This window comes from Lactuca sativa, chromosome 5 (genome assembly GCF_002870075.4).
Source record: "Lactuca sativa cultivar Salinas chromosome 5, Lsat_Salinas_v11, whole genome shotgun sequence".
Lineage (NCBI taxonomy): Eukaryota > Viridiplantae > Streptophyta > Magnoliopsida > Asterales > Asteraceae > Lactuca > Lactuca sativa.
Window position 1 is genome coordinate 221,549,088 of NC_056627.2, and position 7,525 is coordinate 221,556,612.

The following is a 7,525-nucleotide window of genomic DNA, read 5'->3' on the forward strand; positions in this document are numbered from 1 at the left end:
TTTGATCCCTAATCCTCAACAGGTTAAAGAAATTTATATAGGTTTAAATTGATTCTTTTCGTTAATAAGTTTTTTTTAAAACCTATTTTATTTTATTTTATTTTTAATTTTTATTATTTTTTATTTTTATTTTTTAGCTTAAATTTTTCTTTAATACTTTGAAATTAAAACTCTATTAATCCTCAAAACAATTCATTTTTGAGAAAATTGTGAGTGAAAGGGGTTTTGGGATAAATGATTAAAGGACAAGGGGGAGAAAGTGTAAATTCTGTGCATATATAAAGCGTGTGTGCGGTGAGCCTTTTTCTCCGTCATTTACTGTTGCCTCAACCGCACACACATATTTACTCTCTCAAACTCTTTGAAAATTTCCATCAAGTTTTTGTGAAAACAAGCTCTTACTCGGTAATTCTCATGAACACGGCTGAATTTTTTTATCACTTTCACAAATTTCTCTATTGTTTGCTGTTAATTTTTCATAAAATTTGTTTGTTTGGGTAACCACACTCTGTGTGTGTGCGGCCGCACACGTGAGTGTGCGGCTGACCGTGTGCTGCCACACAAGAGTGTGCGACTGACCGTGAGCTGCCACACAAGCGTGTGCGGCTACATGATTTTGTGGATGTGCGGCTGTGTGTATCTGCGTGTGCGGCTGAACATTTCCTTGTTGCCCTAATTTTTCATGTGTTTACTTTCAGATTAAAATGGGAGACCAGGAGTTTGCTAAAGCTCATAATTCTGCAATTTTTCTTGAAGACCATCCTGCAGCCCACAGTGACTTGAAATTCATTGTGGATGGTTTGAAGAAATCATGCTTGGTTCACGCCCTAACTACAAGTCCTGCTATCTACCAGAGTTTGATTAAAGAATTTTGGAGAAATGCTATTGGAAAGAAAAATGGTCAGGGTGACCAACTTGTTGAAGCAACAATTGAAGACAAGAAAATCCAAGTAACAGAGAGCATCATTAGAGAATCCCTTCAAATATCGGACAGACCTGAGTATACCATGGAGATTGATATTCATCAAACTCAGGATGTCTTGGAGCATATGGGCTATGAGGGAACATTTCCCCCTACAATCAAGAAGTTGCTTCCTCCGTGTTGGAAGTATTTGGCTCATGTGTTCGTAAGCTGTATTTCCGGCAGGAGATATGGAGCAAATGAGATCTCTCTAGCCAACACTGGTGCCATTGCAGCATTGGCTGCAGGTTTTGAGTATAATTTCTCAAAGTTCATTCTGAATGAAATGATTTTAAATCTTGAAGGGAGCAAAAGAGACAAATTCTAGATGTATCCAATATTTTTGCAAATTATCCTCAATGTGAATCACGCCGAGCTGCAGAGAGGAAATGATATATTGGATTTCAAATCCATTGGTCCAAGTGCCTTTGGGCTAATGAAACAAAAGAGAGGCGGGAAATTTGTATTTGAAGGAAAATTCCCTTTGATAAAATTTGGAATTTTTAAAAAGGATGATAGAGAAGAATCAGAAGATTAATCTGTGCCAATTGAAAATGAAGATATTCATCACTCTCCCTCCAAACCTAAAGTGGAGGAGATTCATCACTCCCCCACAGCTTGTGTAGCTGATGAACATGATTATCAGAAGGCAAATGATTCAAAATCTTCTCGAGGGGATGATGACGATAATCTTTATAATGATGTAGAATTCTTGAAAGAAATTGACTTTACAGGAATCAATGATGACATTCCAACAAACATAGAGTTTGATCTTGGTGATGAAGATTTTGATTCTCTTCTCAATATTCCCAGCAGCCGTGCAAATAAAGTCAATGAAGTTGCTTCTCTAGCAACCAAGACTAGAGATGAAGAAAACTTTCTCAAAATTCTACTCTCCACCTCGAAGCCCTTGGAGGTCACAACAAGCCAAGGAGATGTGACATCAGTGATTCCTCCCTCTGTGTCACTTGTCTCAACATCAGCTCCAATCATTTCTGACTTTTCGGAACCTCAGATTTCTCAGACTTCCAGAAGAACAAGCCAATTTCTTGAAAGTCTGGTGATTCCCGCTGTTAAAAGTGCTCCTCAAGTTACCTCAACAATCACTGCAACCTCCGCTCACTCTCCTCCAAAGCAGACTGATGAAGGTCCAAGTACCATATTTGAGACTGGTGGATCCTCTTCTATTCCAGAATATTCTCCAACTCGACCTTCTCTAGATGAAGCTTCTATCAGATTAGTAAGACATTTGGCTCAATCTAGTCCAACCTCTTCACGCGGGAAAGGAATATCATTTAACGAGGGTCGGACAGATGATGACAAATTCTCTTCGTCTGATCTTCGAGAGGAAATTGGAGTTCTCCGCCAACAGCTCATTGAAAAATCAATTCAAATGGATCAACTTTCTGCATATGTCTTTGAGCTCAGGGCAAAGGATGAAGAAAAGACCAAACAAATCAAAGATCTACAAACGAGTCTTGGATCCGTTCTAGCTAGTTATTTCAATCTCAAGAACGTATTGTATGATGCTTTTGGTGAAAAAGTCAAAGCCCTCTTCCAACAGCCTCATGGAGTAGTCGATCCTCCTTCTGCTCAGTCACCTCCTGCAACTGATGATCTACCTGTTGACCCACCTGCTCCAAGAACAACTACCATTGTCGACAGATTTGAAAAAGAACCAGAAGGAAGCAGAGCCAAAATCACAATTAAACAGGGTAAAAGGATTGTGACTGCAAATCAATGCGAAGGACTTCTATTCATGAAAAATACAAATGAGAATCGCAAAGCAAAAGACCCTGCTCTAACTGTAACAGATTTGAAAAAGAGAAAGTTTGGCGATAAGTATGGTGACAGATCTGGTATCCGTATGTGGGCTTTCGATCCAGAAACGAATTTGTGGGTGGTGAAGCGAAACTCAGGAATATATGAGTGTTACAAAAGCACCCATGATTTCAATTCTTGGACTAAGACTGATCTAGCAAAATTATCTAGGGTCCCCTTTCACAATCCCTCGCAAGATCCAAGTGCATCTAACTTTAAGAGGTTCCTTGATAGGCAGGTCAAAGAAAATTTTCCCAGTATGAAGACTGCCAAAGCCCTTTATCGAAAGGATAAGGATGTTCTCGACCCAGAAATAGGTAAACCTATGAAGATTATCTTATGTCCTGCTACAAAGAAGCAAAAAGAAATTCCAATCCCTCAACACTTCCAGGAGGGATATCTTGACAATATGGAATTTTGGGCATACGATGACGAAACTGCAACTGCTGCTATCAAATTCAAAGATCAAGAACATTTTTTGAGGCTGATTAATGCAAAAGATCTTCTTCGTTTTCGAGAAAGGGATATCCGGACTTTGTTCCGTCACCAGATAATCTGCAGAAAAGACGTAATGGAAGCTGCTGCTAAAGAATACACTGCAATGGTAGCTACAATCATAAATGGAAGATTGTGGATGGGATCAATGGGGAGATCAGATCTGAGGTTGTTTGAGAAGCCTGCTGAGGAGCCAAAGGAATGATGACAAGATTATGCTAGTCTCAAACCAAGGGGGAGACTGAAAGAACATAATTTGTGGTTTGAGCTAGGCATCATTTTGATTAGATAATTGTGTCATTTGCAGTGTTTGTGTGTTGTTATGTAATATGTGTTGCCACACATGTGTGTGCGGCCGCACACATGTGTTTGGCTGCACTCTCTTGTGCTGGTAGGAGGAGTACTATTTATAGCAACTAAGTTGTGTCAGTCTATACTTTTGGCCAGGTGTCAGAACTCTGCAGTAGTTCTACTTTTCTCAAGATGTACTTGACATTTACTGAATATAGATGTGTGCATGCTTGATTTAACTTCTTCTTCATCTCAATCTCAATCTAATTGCAATTAACGTCATTGATTACTAAATTAGATCCTTAGTTTTAGGACTTACATATTTGAGCGACACCAATCATTTCTTCCCAATTAGGCTGCTAAATTTACTCAAGTCATGGGCTACCTTACTCTTCTCATATTGAGTTAAGAGTTTTATGCTTTGTCACTTTCAAATAGAAAGGGTACTTACGATTTCTTAACCACCTTATCTTATTTTTCCATCTCCATTCACTCCACAATTGTAAACCTCGAGATTCTCAACAATTACCCATGAGGTTTATGGTTACACAACATTTGTGTTGATGATCTTAGATATGTTCACCACGTGCTAAGTGAAACCCAAAATCCAACACCCTATATGAATTGATGGTGATTACGTATACGTTTGAGCTATTACTTGAAATCTATTTTTATTTTTGCGTGATCTTTATGAAATTGTCTTACACCAAGACGTTTCTTCCCATAAGATCCATTTTTTTTTTTTTTGAGATTTCCTTTATCACCCAGTCACTGAAAAGGGTCAAAACCTACTTGTTTAAAAGGCTACACTGGTCTCCCAAGTACTTCTCCCACTTTCGGTCTTATATTAAGTACCAAAGTATGGATTGAAGCGCAAAGCCACCCTAATAGCTATATATAAAAAGATGCCTTTCAATATCTCTTTATAGGCATTTGATTGTAAATCAACGGGAAACCAAACAAGCACTTTGAAATCTCTCTTGGCTTTGAAGGTAGAGATTCATGCCCAGGATCCATTGGTTTATATCTTTCTAGACATCACATTTATCCGACAAAATATTTGCTTTAGTTCTTTATCTTTGACACTATCTTGCACGAAGATCTTTAATTTTTCCAATCTCTGGTTCGGTTTCTAATAAGCTATTTTCAGATATATAGCTTCGGTTCATTATGATGGAATGTAGTCTATTAAAAGCGAAAAGATGAGTCATCATGGATATGAAGAGTCCGTCATTTGAATCGATAAGGATGAGATAAGTATGGAAAGACGTGTGAATTTGAAACGATCACTGATGTCACCGCCTATCTAGGTGTAACAGTTGTACAATCTTGGTTTTCAACGCATCGATTGGGATTTTTTTGTCTGTGATATGATTAGAATTTCTTTCTCTCTCCTGCTTGATAGTACAAAAGGTTTTCACAAATTACCTTTGCTCTTTTACTTCTCTCTTATTTTCAAAGCGAACACCGACGATTCTTTCTCCACCGTTCATCTTCTTCTACATCAAGCTTCCACAATGGCAGAATCCTCTTCAGTCTCCGAAACCTCTACTTGATCAACTCTTCTCTCCATCAAGGCAAATCAGAATCTTCTGATCGATCTCACAGCGTTTTCCTACGATCCCTATATGCTCAATATGGTGGAATGTCTAAAGTACTCTCCACTCATCATCGTTTTGATGAAGGTTGAATATGTACCAATGTCTTTTTCTCTCACGTGTGTACTCCACAGCAACCTATGACAAGACAAAAGAGAGGGTTTTCTTTGAAGTTCTCGATCAAAAGATGTCGATTTCCAAGGATCGATTTTGCTCGTTGCTACGACTTCTTACGATGCCGCCATGGTCAACCCTGAATCCATCACTACTTCTCAGCTCTTCTCCATGTTCTAAAATATGGGGTATACAGAACTCCTCACCATTGTAACCAAAGTCAAGAAGTCTTGCCTTCCTCCTCAATGGAATGGCCTCTTCACCCTACTCTTTAAAGGTCTTTCTAAGAGGATTGCCGGTTCAGATGGGGCTAGTAAGCTTTTCATGACTCTTCTCTATGGTATTTACACTGGAGTAAACTTGGACTATGGTTCTATTCTTTGGATACAGTTGGTGCAAAGTCTTTCTTCAGCTTCGCGTCATTCGGAAATCTTATGTGGCAAGTTTTGGACTCTGGTTACCCATTGGGCTATGGATAGGTTTCATGTCCCTATTATGGCTGACTCATTACTCTCCTCAATCGCTACGTTTCATACAACTAAGATCATAGTCACCGATCACTCCAGGTTTTCCTTTGACGGTTCTATTCCTGCCTCCATGTATGCTTGTGTGCCTGATGCAAGCAAACTCTTCCAAGCATACAAAACTCTTCCTTCTTCTGGGCCAAGAGAGTTAACTCCAGAGATGATTCAATCCTTAGAGGAAGCTGATAAACCACCGAAGAGGGGGAAAAAGCCTGATTTGAAGAAGAAGAAGGAGAAGGAGGGTCAAGTGTCCAAGGTCACTACTCCTAAGAAGCGAAAGTCTGAGAAGGCAGCCCCTCCCAACCACAGAAGAAAAAGATTAACAAACTTTCCAGGAAACCATGTCGTGTTTCTTCCAGTGATTCAGACTACAGTCCTTCAGATCGTCAACCAAGCTCTCCACAAAGTGAAAGCTCAAGCTCCAATTCGGATGATGAAAGTTCGGCCCGTGGTAATACACCTTTTGTCTTGCCTGCACATGAGGTACCTCCTCGCTCCATCCCACTTTCATATCCACTTATCTCAAACCAATCTCCATAACTCCAATCCCATCCGTTATCACCTGCAATCCCACAACAACTATTCCCATTCCTACTCCCATATTCACTACAGCAACCACTGTCACGGCTACCCATACTACCGAACCTAAGGTTCGTGCCAACGTATCTGATATGGGGGTTTGTACCTCAATGGCTGACACCCCTGTTACATCTAAACCTCTCTCACCTACACCATCAACAGAAACTGCCCTAGTTCTTGGAGGAGATGATGTCGAATTTGACACATTCTATTACAGTCCCTATAGAGTGCAAAGCGATGATGATGATGATGCACCTATCACCAAGCGTCATCTCAAGGAGCTGAGCGAAAAGCTTGACAAGCTTATGGCCTCCTCATCTACTCAGGATTCTTTTTCTGAATCTGCTGTCAAAAGCATGATGCCCACCTGGGTCAAGGAACATGAAGCTTCAATCACCAAAGCCACCTCTGCAATTGATGCTTCAACCAAAGTTTGCATTGAAGCGACCGAAAAAGTCAATAAACTAATTCAAGATTCTAATCTTTTTCTTGAGTCCTTACAGGGTGCTGCAGAGCAAAATGCCAACAAAGTCAACGCCTCTATTCAGAGCTTAACTCAATCTCTTCAAAAAGAGAAAGAGCATTTTGAGGCAACTCGTAAGAACTTGACCTATGATCAACTCATGCTACACGTCTCTGTCTCTGAATGTTTGGATAAACTTCAGGTAGATCTTGCCTTGGAAAGCAGAGTGATGGATGAGCTCGCTCTCAAAACCACTCAACTAAAAACCACGATTTTGAAGCTCAATCAAACGAACAAGGAAATTGAAGCATTGCGTTCAGAGTGGTGTGTGGTTAAAACCTCAGTGGGTGATGTTCATTAAATTCTCCTTTATCTTCTCGAAGCCCATGATTTAGTTCTTATAATCTCTGTTAGACGTCATCTGGCTGAGAAGTTGAGGCCAACGCTTGATATTCTGAGTCGCATTGAGGGTGTTCCGGAGTCCGTTGTCCCTCCGCAACAAGGGGTAGAAGAAAAGAAGCCTTCGTCTCAACCATCAAAACCTCAACAACCGAATCCACAACAATCGAAGGTGGTTACTGAACTAAAGGGGGAAAGAAGCTTCGGGTTCTGGTGTTCAAAATAAAGGAAAAGGAATTGTTGATGATGATGATGAGGACGATGTTGATGATATTGAAGA